Source organism: Grammomys surdaster, unplaced genomic scaffold (genome assembly GCF_004785775.1).
Source record: "Grammomys surdaster isolate TR1022 unplaced genomic scaffold, NIH_TR_1.0 338, whole genome shotgun sequence".
Classification (NCBI taxonomy): domain Eukaryota; kingdom Metazoa; phylum Chordata; class Mammalia; order Rodentia; family Muridae; genus Grammomys; species Grammomys surdaster.
The window spans coordinates 76791-90914 of NW_021604757.1; positions in this window are offsets into that span (position 1 = coordinate 76791).

A 14124-nucleotide genomic window follows, 5' to 3' on the forward strand; every position below is an offset into this window, starting at 1 on the left:
TTTCTAACCTTCTGGTTTCTCTCCAATGTGCCATTCTAATTTGGGGAGAATAAAAGACTGGAGTGCATTTGACCATCAGCAAACAAGCTGAAATCCAACTCAGTGTGACCTAAGAAATATAAATCTTCTCCAGTCAGAAAACAACAACTAACCTTAAACTAAGGAGTTCACTAATCAGACTCAGGAGCTAATTTAGAGGGTTGGGGCTTTCGTAAAAGGTCCATATTGGGTGGTTCCGTCTATTCCTTGCCACATTTTTTTTAGACAACCCAGCATGTATTGACTAGACTGGCTGGCCAGCAAGCACTTAGGATCCACCTGTCTCACAGCCCCAGAGCCCAGGTTACAGGTGCATGCCACCATGCCTCTGTGCCACTGTGTCACCACGCAGAGATTTTTATGGGTGTGCTGAGGGACCCCCCAACTTGGATCTTCTTTTACAGCACTCACTTTACCCACTGAACCATCTCCTTGGCCCCACAACAAAGTTCTATGAAGTTTAAAGTTACTCCTCCATTTTAAGCAGATGTTTTATCTGTCTTGCCTCCACATATGCTTAGGGAAGTTTTTTCCTCTGTGCCATTCCTGAGAGTAATGAGCCACTTGCAGTTTGATTCTGCCTGAGCCATGAATCTCTTTCTTCACTTAAAGAATTTGAATGTGTATGGGTTTAATCATTAGTATTTCTTCAACCTATCACAAACATACCAAAGGCAACAAATAATTCCAACTTTGATGAGTTGCTAAGAAAAGTATATGAACTGAAGTTTATAAACCCCTGAACTTGCATCAGGTACTAATAATATCCCAGTGACTTAGTCAACAATTTGATTGAATGAAATAATGCATTGAGAATTCTTATTATAATGCCGGGCACACAATAGAAGCCACCCAGGTGCCCTTAGACCTTCCAAATGGAGTGTGGGAAGCCGAGTCCTCTCTGTGGTCATTGTCAGTTTAAGACAGCAGGCCCATCCAAGGTTGCACCCCTTACCAGGAATAGCCCATACTTAGTGACTGATCAACCTGTGCCCTGAGAATCCAAAAGTGCTTCTCATTTGGGTCCACTCTGTGAGGTTGAGATGGTTCATTGTTACTGTCAACTTGATTGGATTAGCTGGCATCAGCTGCATTAGTGACATGTGCTTTTTAGTACCCCTCCGAGGGGGTTTTCCGGAAAGGTTTGACTGAGGAGGGAAGATCTACCCCAGCAACATCCCGCAGACTATGGTTCCCGCATGAATAAGAAGGGTAAAGGAAGGGCTAGGGAGAGAGGCTCAGGGTGGAACATGTTTGCTGCACATAAGGTGAGTCCAGGAGCCAGCAGCATGTGAAACACATCAGGAGGGACAGTGTGCACCTGCACCCAGAGCCATTGAAGGACGTGGACATGAGATCCTGCAGCCTTGCTGACCAGTCACTCTGACTAACTGGTGAGCTTCAGGCTCAGTGAGAGACCCTGCCTCAAAAAAGAAGGTTGAGTGACAGCAGTGGCAGTCCCAATGTGGACTTGTGGATTTGTGGCCTCTACAGACATACAAGGATGTACATCTCCGACTTATACAACACTCTCTCTCTCTCTCTCTCTCTCTCTCTCTCTCTCTCTCTCTCTCTCTCTCTCTCTCTCCAGCTCAGAAACTATGGACTGCTATGTACAGGTGCCTGAGGCAGGAGTACCACAGGTTCAAGGCCAGCCTAGGTAGACTGCACAGCAGTGCCTGGCCATCCTGAGTGAGTTACACAGAGCAGCCCTATCTAAAGAACTCTTTAAACTATACACTAGGAAACTTTTAAAAATATATTAGGAAACTCTATTGAAATTACTAACAAGGGGTTAATAATTATAATTACCAATATTTAGTGAATGGCTAATGCATATCAGATCCTGCATTTAGGACATTTTATTGTCACCAAAACATAAAGATAAATACCACAAACAGCTCCATTTGATAAAAGAAAAAGCTTAGCCTTAGGGTATGGAATGCTGTGTCTAATACCATGTGGTCCCTCAGGGGAGGGAAGGCAAGACTAAGTCAGGAATAAACATTATTCACTACCATACCATCATCCCTACCTCCACCTTCCGCCTCCGCCTCCGCCTCCGCCTCTGCCTCCGCCCCTGCTGCTACACTGCCAGCTACAGGTAGCCATGGATAGGTTCTCTCTTGATGATTAGCTGTTTGTTGTGCTCTAGGTCTGATTTTTTTAATTCACTAATCAGAATTCCAGGACTCCTAGCAGGGAATACAGGCTCTTTGGCAATGTGTAAACTGGTGAAGTTAGCCACCATCGGATAGGGTCAGTTAAGACCTTTCAGTGAGAGAATGGGGTTATCAGGCTGGGAGACTTTTGTCTTCTCTGTCCCCTGGACCTTTGTGGACCTCCACCACAATTTGGAACTTGGAAACTGTCTTGTTTATTGCTACAAAGAGACACCAGGTCTGAGGCAGCTTTCATAAAAGAAAGAAAGGATATAATTGGGGGATTGGCTACACTTTTAGTGTGTGGGTTTTTGAAACCTCAAAGCTCATCCCCTGTGACACACCTCCTCCAGCAAGGCCACACTTCCTAATCCTTTGCAAGCAATGCAACTGGGGACCAAGCATCCCAACATATGGGCCTCTGAGGGCTATCCTCATTCCAGCCTCCACAGGGACTATCCCAGTCTCTTACTGGGGAAAGGAGCACAAGAACGTTTCTTTTTGTCCCTCCAAGAACCTTCTGACAGGCTGGCTAAAAACATCCGCTGCTGACTTTCTAATTTTCCTGAGGCCAGGCTTGAGAAATGAGGGCATTCCACACCAGGGAGTCATCAGGAATGAAGTCATAGCTGTGGAGCGTCCTCAGGAAGGAGGACACCTTGAATAATGACAAGGAGACGGCAGGTTGTTTCAGTTATCTGTTAGGGCAAAGCAAATTTTCTCATAACTTAGTGGCAGAAAAAAAAAAAAAACAGAACTATTGAACCACAGTCCATGGGCCAAATTGGGTTTACCACCTTTTTAAAACTAGTAAGTTTTCTAAAATAGACTGCCCACATCTTCATGTTTATGTAGAGTCTATGTAAGGATGGGGGATGGGGGCGGGATATGTCTATGTAGTGGTGTGTGGGTGGGTGGGTGGGGGTGGGGGTTGGAATATGTCTATGTAGGGATGCACATGTGCATGCAGGTAGAAGCCAGAGATCAATAGCTCCTGAGTCTCTCAGTCATTTCTCACCTGATTTTTTAAGGGAGGGAGGTCAGTAAAGCCCAGGGATCCTTCTGTCCCTGCCTCCCTAGCACTGAGAGTATAAACATGCTCTTCAACTTCCAGCTTTTCACCCGGGTGCTAGGAATCCAAACTCAGATCCTCATTCAAGCATGGCAAGCACTTTGCAAAATGAGCCACCTCTCCAATCCATATGGCGGCTTTAATGCCGGAGGTGAGTAATTGCATCTATGACTTATAAAAACCCTCATCCTAGCTGCCTGGAAGCTTGTATTAAGCTAGCAGCCTTGAGATAAAGATGTAGAATCTCAGCTCCTCTTGCACCATCCCTGCCTAGATGATGCCATGTTCCTGACTATGTTAATTATGGATTGAACCTCTGAACCTGTAAGCCAGTCCCAATTAAATGTTGTCCTTACAAGAGTTGGCTTGGTCATGGTGTCTGTTCACAACAGTAAAACCCTAACGAAGTAAGAAGTTGGTACCAGGGACTGGAGTATTGCTGTCATAGGCCTGATCATGCTTTTGTTTTGAATAATGTGGGAACTTTGGATTTGGAAAACATTGGAGTGCTTTAAGTGGGGCTTAATGGGCCATCCTGGTAGGAATATGGAAGACTTTGTTGCTGAAAATGATTTGAATTGTGCTGATCTGGCCCAAGATGTTTCAGTGGAGAAGAATTTCAGTATTTGGCCTAGGGACTGTTTTTTATTTTGATATTTTGGTGAAGAATGTGGCTAATTTTTACCCTTGTCTGAAGAATCTGTCTGAAGATGAGGTGAAAAGACTCAGATTAATTGCATTGACAAAGGAAGTCTCAGAAACGCCTGTCATAGACATTGTTCTCAGGTTAAGTCTCATGAAGAGCATTTTAAACAAGCAAAGCAAGCTGACAAAGGAAAAATATAAAATATATGGATTGAATTTTAAAGGAGCACCAGGAAGTGAAATGGAGCTGAATCGAGTGATCACGGATATTAAATTGAATTAAGGGAGTAGTGACTTTGGGGCAAGATCCTACCGAGCTAAATTTAGATCCAGGCATGGTGGTACACACCTTTAATCCCAGGAGATAAAACTATGTAGATCCCTGAGTTAAAGGCCAGCCTAGAACACAGCAAGTTGTAGGTGAAGAATAGCTTATGTCCAGACTTCGTGGACCACACCTTCAATCTCAGTGTTTAGGAGATAGGCATGCAGATCTCTGAGTTCAAAGTCAGTCTACAGAGCAAGCACCAGGACAGCCAAGCTTAGGCTGTGAAAGAGATGGAAAAAGAGAGCACAAAGAAACTATGTTCCAGAGATAGCCAAGGTTCGACCTCATACTGCAGCTGTACTTGGTAATGTGTAAGAGTCATCCAGGTGGTACTGGTTTTGAAGGCATGAAGGGGTCATGAAGAACAGCTGAGGCTCGGCACTGTGAGAGGCCATGGAAGGCCATTGGTGAAAGTGCAGCCTCAGTTGCAGTTGATAGCCCAGGACTGAAGGGGTCATGCAAAGGAGTTGAGGCTTGGCACCATGAAGAGAGCCTATGAGAGGCTATTGGTGAAGCCTAAGTTGCCATGGAAGATCCTAGTGTATTGGAGATGCCAGTCCCATGGGATGATCACCAAGGACAGCAGCAGCAGTGGAGTGGATCAACCTGGGCTTAGAGTTCTACAGAGGGCAGAGCTGGAGAAGTGACCCAAGGCCTTTGGAAGAGCCCAGAAGATCATGTATGGATCCCAGACATTGAAACAAGAAGCTGTAACAATGAAGTTGCCTTGGAGACGCCAAAATGTTCCACATGCCAGAGCCGTGGGCTATCTGCTGAGGAATGCTGCTAACAGAGTGGAACCAGCCCAGGAGAAAGAAGTTTGTTGCAGTCAACAAAGATAAAAAAGGAGTTGGAGATCTGAAGACCACATTGACATCGGACATGGAGATGCAGAGTTTGGAGTTTGACCAGCTGGTTTCCTGTCTTGATTTGGGGATTACAGTTAAGTGACTGGATGAATCTCAGAAGAGACTTTGAACTTTTGACTTTTAATATTGTTGAGACTGCTATAGACTATGGGGATTTTGGAAGTTGGACTAAATGTACTTTTTATTATGCTAAGACTAAATATGGCCCCCATAGACTCATGTGTTTGAACAAGTCTATGGAGTCCAGGGAATGTATATGCTGGACCCAGGGAGTGGCACTATAAGAAGGTGTGGCCTTGTTAGAGTAGGTGTGTCACTGTGAGTATCTGTGTGTCACTGCCTGGAAGCCAGCATTCTGCTAGCAGCCTTGAGATGAAGTTGTATAATCTCAGCTCCTCTTGCACCATGCCTGCCTGGATGATGCCATGTTCCCAACTATGATAATTATCGACTGAACCTCTGAACCTGTAAGCCAGCCCCAATTAAATGTTGCCCTTATAAGAGTTGCCTTGGTCATGGTGTCTGTTCACAGCAGTAAAACCCTAACTAAAACAAAAACTTAAGGTATTTACCACCCGGACCTTTACTGAGAAAGATTGCTGACCTCTACCTTATACAAAGATTCACTGGATCTCACAGTTCTACAGATCACTAATCTATCTATCCCAAGCTCACCCTGGTACCTGCATTCATCCCTGATAGAGTTGACGCTTGACTAAGACACCTGAGCCATCTAAGCCTCTCTCTCCCCCTAGAATCTTTCCTCACCAACGAGTCTAATGGCAGTTGTATCTTTACAAAAGGACACAAACCCCAGTGCACAAATGTATGCCAAGCTGCTAATTGTATTATGCTCATTGCTAGTCCCTTGACCAAAGCCACTCACGTAGGAACAGGCCCAGGATTCATGAGGGAAGATCATTCACAGACAGTGTCTACTAAAGGATACGAGTCACCAGGATCCACCAACATCAGAGTGCAATTTTGTGCTGTATAAACACGTGAAACAGAGCTGACTGGGGAACATGATTTGCCTGCTGAGTCATCTAGCAAATATTTAACAATCTTACCCTAACCCCAGGTAAGACCTGATGTGACTGATTCCATGTACTCAAATTTTTGTCTTAAAAAAAAATCAGTTGGTAAGCTTGTTTTCACAAGAGCCAAGGTTGTTTGGATTCATTTCCCAGGGAGATATATTGAACTTTATGCTATACATAGTGTGTACACATTTAGCTCATGCTAAGAATTTTCAGTTCAATGTAGTTGAAAGTTTTTGGAAAAGATAAACTTAATATAATTGTGCCGTTATTGTGTCTTGTTTATTAGCTAAAACCACCCTTGTATAAATCCAGTGGAAGTGCCTCCCCGTATTCTCTTGACACAGCCTGGCCCATGTTGATTTGATCTTACTTCAAACCTCAAAAGTCTTGATAAACATCTGGTTGCCTTTTTAGTAGCAGCATTTCTGGTAAGAAGGGTCCTGGGTTGGAGGACCAGAGTTCTACACCTAACCCTGACTCTACAAGGACCTAGTTCTGTAGGAGAACAATGATGTCTGCATTGTTCTTTCATTAGATGTTCATACTACAAGCTAATAGCCTGTTTCCCTCTACTTTGTGGGCTAGAAGGAAAGTATATTAGTGCCCTGTCCCTTGAAGTCAGATACAGCCCTATGTGTTAGGCTGTTTTCCGTTACAGGGATTATCCATTGATAGAGAGGAATGTTTATCTGGACTACCTGTCACCCACAGTGGGATGAGCCCTCCCACATTAACCAAGAAGATGCCCCCACAGACATACCTTCAGGCCAATCTGACAGAGGCAATTCCTCGGCCGAGGTTCCCTCTTCCTAAATGACTGTAGTTTGTGCCAGGTTGATAAAAAGCAAGCAGCACAGATAGTTGTAGAGGCCAGAGAAGAAAACAAAACATTTGTGGTAAGACTTAAGTGGCAAAAAAAAAAAGGAGCCAGTTAGAAAAAGGAACTCGCTGCTGTATGCCCAGGTCACTCACCTCCCGATGCCTCTGTTTCGTTATCTGTAAAAATAAAATGAACACTAGAACCTACATTGAAGGCAGTGATGTGGGGATTAATGGGAGAGGGGTGACTGAGGCTCTTGCTTGGCATACAGTGACTACTTGGGAAGTGTCATAGGGTGTAGTGTTCATGCAGTGCTCTCCAACATCTCTTACTCCACAGTTCCCTCTGCCTTCAGTTCCTGTGACTAGGAGCATGAGCTTTCAACCGAAGCCCCCACCCCTATACCCTCCCTACACACCCAGACCCTATGTCCTCCCCACACCCCACCCCTATCCCCACCTGCATCAGCCTCTGCCTGGAAACTCTACCAAACTCTACCACTTCACTGGCTTCTACACAAATTAAAAACAAACCCTTTAAGAAAACAAATGAGCAATAAACACAGGTGTATTAATAAATAATAGAACAATTATCTTCTTTCTAGGCATTCATAAACGTTTCAAGTCTCCTTTTCTGGAGACTGACGGGATGGTAATGAGGGATCATATTAACACACAGGTATCTGTTGTCTCGTGGATTGCCTGGTTTTTTTCTCTCCTTTATTTCCCTATCTGAGCAGCAGAAAGGTTTTGCTCATCTTATATGTGTATATTTAAGTTCTGTTCTGTTGGTCGACCATGTCAGGGAATCGTGTCCTTTGCTAGCTTTTATTATGGCATCTCCTAAGGCTCCATGTCTTAAATCAAGACAGCTTTGTTTCCTGCCTGTACAAACGCTCTTGTGGGTTTTTAGTGACTACTAATGGCAGCCACCCCACAGACGACAGCTCAGGGTTGTGCTTCTCATTGTGCATCCAAACCTCACAGGTGAGAGTCATGGAGAGCCAACAGTGGCCATGGGGGCTTCCACTCAGAAATGACAAGATGCTTCCTCTCATAAATCACTGGCCAATATCATGTCTGAAGATGACAACCCCTGACCCAAAGGGCTCCTCCAAAGGCTGGAGTCACTTCTCCAGCTCTGCCCTCTGTAGAACTCTAAGCCCAGGTTGATCCACTCCACTGCTGCTACTGTCCTTGGTGATCATCTCTTGGGACTGGCATCTCCAATACACTAGGATCTTCCATGGCAACTAGGCTTCACCAATAGCCTCTCATAGGCTCTCTTCATGGTGCCAAGCCTCAACTCCTTTGCATGACCCCTTCAGTCCTGGGCTATCAACTGCAACTGAGGCTGCACCTTCACCAATGGCCTCCCATGGCCTCCCATGGCCTCTCACAGTGCCGAGCCTCAGCTGTTTTTTATGACCCCTTCATGCCTTCAAAACCACCTGGTTGACTCTTACACATTACCAAGTACAGCTGCAGCATGAGATAGAACCTTGGCTATCTCTGGAATACAGCTTCTTGGTGCTCTCAGAAAACGCTTCCCAGAAGATTTCACCTCAGTGATGTTGCTTTCTTCTTAATCACCACTAACTTCTGAACTCCAGCTCACCAGCATCAACTGTCCCAGTAGTCTCCATTTCCTCTTAAATATAAAGCCAGAGCCACATGGCCAAAGCTGCGGAGCTCTGCTGCTTGCAGGAGCTGGAACAATGACCCCTTGTTCTGTTTCGTTATCACTAGCTTTCAATTTTCCAACTCCTTCTCTGCCTAAGCTTGACCGTCCCGGATCTTGCCCTGTACATTGATCTTGAACTCAGAGATCTGCATGCCTGTCTGCTGGGATTAACGATGTGTACCACCATGCCTGGATCTAAACGTAGCTGGGTAGGATCTTGCCCCAAAGTCCAACTCCCAAAATTCAATTTAATATCTTTGAACACAGGATTCAGCTCCATTTCACTTTCTGGTGCCTCTTTAATACTTGAACCATATATTTTATACTTTCCCTTTCTCAACTTGCTATGCTTATTTAAAATGCTCTTCATGAGACGAAACCTGAGAACAAAGTCCATGATTGGGTGTTTCTGAGACTTCCTTTGTCAGTGCAATTAATGTGAGTCTCTTCACCTTGAACTTAGGCAGACTCTTCAGACAAGGGTAAGAATTAGCCACATTCTTCACCAAAATACCACAAAAACAGTCTCTAGGCCGCATACTGAAATTTTTCTCCACTGAAACCTCTTGGGCCAGGTCTGCACGGTTCAAATCACTCACAGCAACAAAGTCTTCCATATTCCTGCTAGGATAGCCCATTAAGTCCCACTTAAAGCACTCCAATGTTTTCCAAAACTAAAGTCCCCAAATCCACATTCTTCCAAACAAAAAACATATGGTCAGGCCTATGACAGCAATGCCCCAGCCCCTTGTACCAACTTCTTACTTAGTTAGGGTTTTACTGCTGTGAACAGACACCATGACCAAAGCAAGTCTTATAAAGGACAACATATATTTGGGGCTGGCTTACAGGTCCATTATCATTAAGGTGGGAGCATAGCAGCATCCAGGCAGGCATGGTGCAGGCAGAGCTGAGAGTTCTACATCTTCATCTGAAGGCTGCTAGTGGAAGACTGACTTCCAGCTGTCAACCACCTAACATGAGCCAGCATTCCTCAAAACTAGAAATAGCCATTGACCCCAAAGCTCTCCTCATGAGTTTTACATCTTCACAATGCATAGTCACAGGCACATTCGTCTGCAGATAGAAAAGAGGCTGAGAGTAAAGATGAGTGAGTGTCCAAAGAGAAGAGGAGGAGAGAGAGGAAGGAGAGGATAAGGAAGGAGAGGAGTAGGAGGAAAACAAGGGGAGGAAGATGAAGAGGAGGGGAGGAGGAAGAGGAAGGGGAGGAAGAAGAGAAAGAAGAAGAGGAGAAGGAAGAGGAGAAAAGCCAGGGAAAGGAAGATAAATAGGAGGAAGAAAAGGAGGAAGAAGAACACCAGTGTAACAATTGAAAACATCTTATTAACAATAAAAACATCTTAGTAACAATTGCTGCCATTACCCTACCCCTCTGCATGACCTTACTTTATGGAGGCTCAGTTGTCTCACCTGTAAAGTAAAATGACATCAGGAGCACATCACAGAAAAGCACTAAAAAATGGAGTACTGAGCTGTGCACCAGTTCTGTAACCAGCTCATATTAATTCTGGCACTGGCTTGTGACAAAACCTGCTCTATACTGCTGTCATTTACCAATTACTGTGGGCACATCGAGGATGACTGTGAGCAGCCTCGAAAAGTGTTCAAAGCACGGGAGTAACATTTGGTCTGTTCTGTGAGCCTCAGACTGTCATTCTGTTTGGGTTTGTTTTTGCTGTTTGAGACAGGGTTTCTCTTGTGTAGCCTTGGCTGTCCTGGAACTTGCTCTGTAGACCAGGCTGGCCTCGAACTCACAGAGATGCTACTGCCTCCTGAGCACTGGGATGATAGGTATGTGCTATCTCCACTTCTAATCCCGATTTGAGTTCTGAGCCACTAGTGATTCTCCCCCTCCCTCCCTCCCTCCCTTGCTCCCTCCCCCCTTCCCTCTCACCCTCTTTCTGTTCCTTTCTCTCCTTCCCTCCCTCTCTCTATCCCTCTCTCTTCTTCCCACTCTTTCCCCTCCATTGTCTCCCTCTTTCTTTCCCTCCCTCCTTCTCTTCCTCCCCCTCTTTCCCATCCCTCTGTCCTTCTCTGCCTTGCCTGACATTGCTTTTTTTTTCTTATTTTTTTATTGGATATTTTATTTACATTTCAGATGTTATCCCCTTACCCCATCCCCCCCCACCCAGGAACTACCTATCCCGTCCCTCCTCCTCCTGCTTCTATGAGGATGTGCCCCCACCTACCCCCCGACTCCTACTTCCCCACCCTCAAATTCCTCCCACTGGGCGTCCAGCCTTCATGGGACCAAGGATCTCCTTTCCTACCTATGTCAACAAGGCCATCCTCCCCTACACAGACAGCTGGAGCCATGGGTTCCTCCCTATGTGCTAACAGGCTGGTGGTTTAGACCCTGGGAGCTCTGGTTGGTTGGTATTGTTGCTCTCCTCATGAGGCCACAAACCCTTTCAGCTCCTTCAATCTTTACTCTAACTCCTCTATTGGGAACCCCTTGATGAGTTTAATGTTAGCTGTGAGCATCTGCCTCACAAACTCTGGCAGACATCTAAGGAGACAGCTATATCAGGCTCCTGTCAGTATGCACTTCCTGACATCCACATCAGTGTCTACCTTTGGTGACTGCCCAGGTAGAATGGTCTCCAGACAGCCCCTCCTTCAGTTTTTGTCCCATACTTTCTCTCCATATTTGCTCCCTTGAGTATTTTGTGACTCCTTCTAAGAAGGACCGAAGGGCCCCCACTTGGTCTTCCTTCGTCATGAGCTTCATGTAGTCTGTGAGTTGAATCTTGGGTATTTCAAGCTTCTGGGCTAATATCCAATAATCAGTGAGTGAATGCCATGTGTGTTCTTTTGTGATTGCCTTACCTCACTCAGGATGATTATTTTCTAGTTCCATTCATTTACCTAAGAATTTCTTGAATTCATTGTTTTTAATAGCTGAGTAATACTGCATTGTGTAAATGTACCACAGTTTTTGTATCCATTCCTCTGTTGAAGGACATCTGGGTTCTTTCCAGCTCCTGGCTATTATAAATAAGGTTGCTATGAACATAGTTGAGTCCTTGTTATATGTTAGAGCATCTTCTGGGTATATGCCAAGGAGTGGTATAGCTGGGTCCTCAGGTAATGCTATGTCCAATTTTCTGAGGAACTGCCAGTCTGATTTCCAAAGTGATTGCACCATCTTGCCATCCTACCAACAGTGGAAGAGTGTTCCTCTTTCTCCACATCCTCTCCAGCATCTGCTATCACCTGAGTTTTTTATCTTAGCCATTCTGACTGGTGTGAGATGGAATCTCAGGGTTGTTTTGATTTGCATTTCCCTGATGATTAAGGATGCTGAACATTTCTTTAGGTGCTTCTCGGCCATTCGAGTTTCCTCAGCTGAGAATTCTTTGTTTAGCTCTGTATCTCATTTTTTAAATAGGGTTATTTGGTTGTCTGGAGTCTAATTTCTTGAGTTCTTTGTATATATGGGATATTAGCCCTCTATTGGATGTGGGATTGGTAAAGATCTTTTCCCAATCTGTTGGCTGTCGTTTTGTCCTATTAACAGTGTCCTTTGCCTTACAAAAACTTTGCAATTTTATGAGGTCCCATTTTTCAATTCTTTATCTTAGAGCATAAGCCATTGTTGTTCTGTTCAAGAACTTTTCCCCTGTGCTCAAGTATTCAAGGTTCTTCCCCACATTCTCTTCTATTAGTTTCAGTGTATCTGGTTTTATGTGAAGGTCCTTTATCCACTTGGACTTGAACTTTGTACAAAGAGATAAGAATGGATCGATTTGCATTCTTCTACATGTTGTCCTCCAGTTGAACCAGTACCATTTGTTGAAAATGCTGTCCCTTTTCCTGGACGCTGGACAGTTTTAGCTCCTATGTCAAAGATCAAGTGACCATAGGTGTGTGGGTTCATTTCCGGGTCTTCAATTCTATTACACTGATCTTCCTGCCTGTCTCTGTACCAATACCATGCAGTTTTTATCACTATTGCTCTGTAGTACAGCTTGAGGTCAGGGATGGTGATTCCTCCAGAAGTTCTTTTATTGTTCAGAATAGTTTTCGCTATCCTGGGTTTTTTGTTATTCCAAATGAATTTGAGAATTTCTCTTTCTAACTCTGTGAAGAATTGAGTTGGGATTTTAATGGGGATTGTATTGAATCTGTAGATTGCTTTTGGCAAGATGGTCATTTTTTCTATATTAATCCTGCCAATCCATGAGCATGGGAGATCTTTCCATCTCCCAAGATCTTCTTCAATTTCTTTCTTCAGAGACTTGAAGTTCTTGTCATATAGATCCTTCACTTGGTTAGAGTCACACCAAGGTATTTTATATTATTTATGACTATTGTGAAGGGTATCATTTCCCTAATTTCTTTCTCAGCCTGTTTATCTTTTGAGGAAGGCTACTGATTTGTTTGAGTTGATTTTATAATCAGCGACCTTGTTGAAGCTTTTTTTTAAAACTCAGGTTTAGGAGTTCTCTGGTGGAAGTTATGGGATCACTTAAGTATACTATCATATCATCGGCAAATAGTGATATTTTGACTTCTTCCTTTCCTATTTGTATCCCTTTGATTTCTTTTTGTTGTCTAATTGCTCTAGCTAGAACTTTCAGTGTTGGGAGCTGACCCCTAGCAGAAAGTGGCTATCATCTTTGCAGCTATCTCAGGCCATATACCCTGACAAGAGACTTGTTTTCAGCAGCCCACAACAGCTGAACACACTCTGATAAACGTCTTTGTTTAGTGCCCCCAGCTGCAAGACGCACGTGGTATCCATGCTGCAAGGCACGTGGCAAAGTGCCTTCAGCTGTGTTCCACTGCTTGTCCACAAGGGCAAGGCACATGGTAAAGCATATAAATACCCAGGATTTCCTTTCAATAAAAAGAGACTTGATCAGATCCTCTGTCTTGTCTCCATTCTTCGTGTCTCTTGCCCCTCCAACCCCACTCTCTCTCTTGCTAGACCCTGACCAGTGAACTGGAGCAGCAGCGCGGGCCATTACATAGTGGCCCCCAAACATGGGGCAGAACAGGTCGTTATATTCCAGTACTATATTGAATAAGTAGGGAGAGAGTGGTCAGCCTTGTCTAGTCCCTGATCTTATGGGATTGCTTCAAGTTTCTCTCCATTTAGTTTGATGTTGGCTACTGGTTTGCTGTATGTTGCTTTTACTATGTTTAGGTATAGGCCTTGAATTCCTGATCTTTCCAAGACTTTTACCATGAAGGGATGTTGAATTTTGTAAAATACTTTCTCAGCATCTAGTGAGATGATCATGTGTTTTTTTTCCCCCTTGAGTTTGTTTATATAGTGGATTACATTGATAAATTTCTGTATATTGAACCATCCCTGCATTCCTGGGATAAAGCCTATTTGATCATGATGGATGATTGTCTTGATGTGTTCTTGGACTCGGTTTTTGAGAATTTTATTGAGTATTTTTGCATTGATATTCATAAGGGAGATTGGTC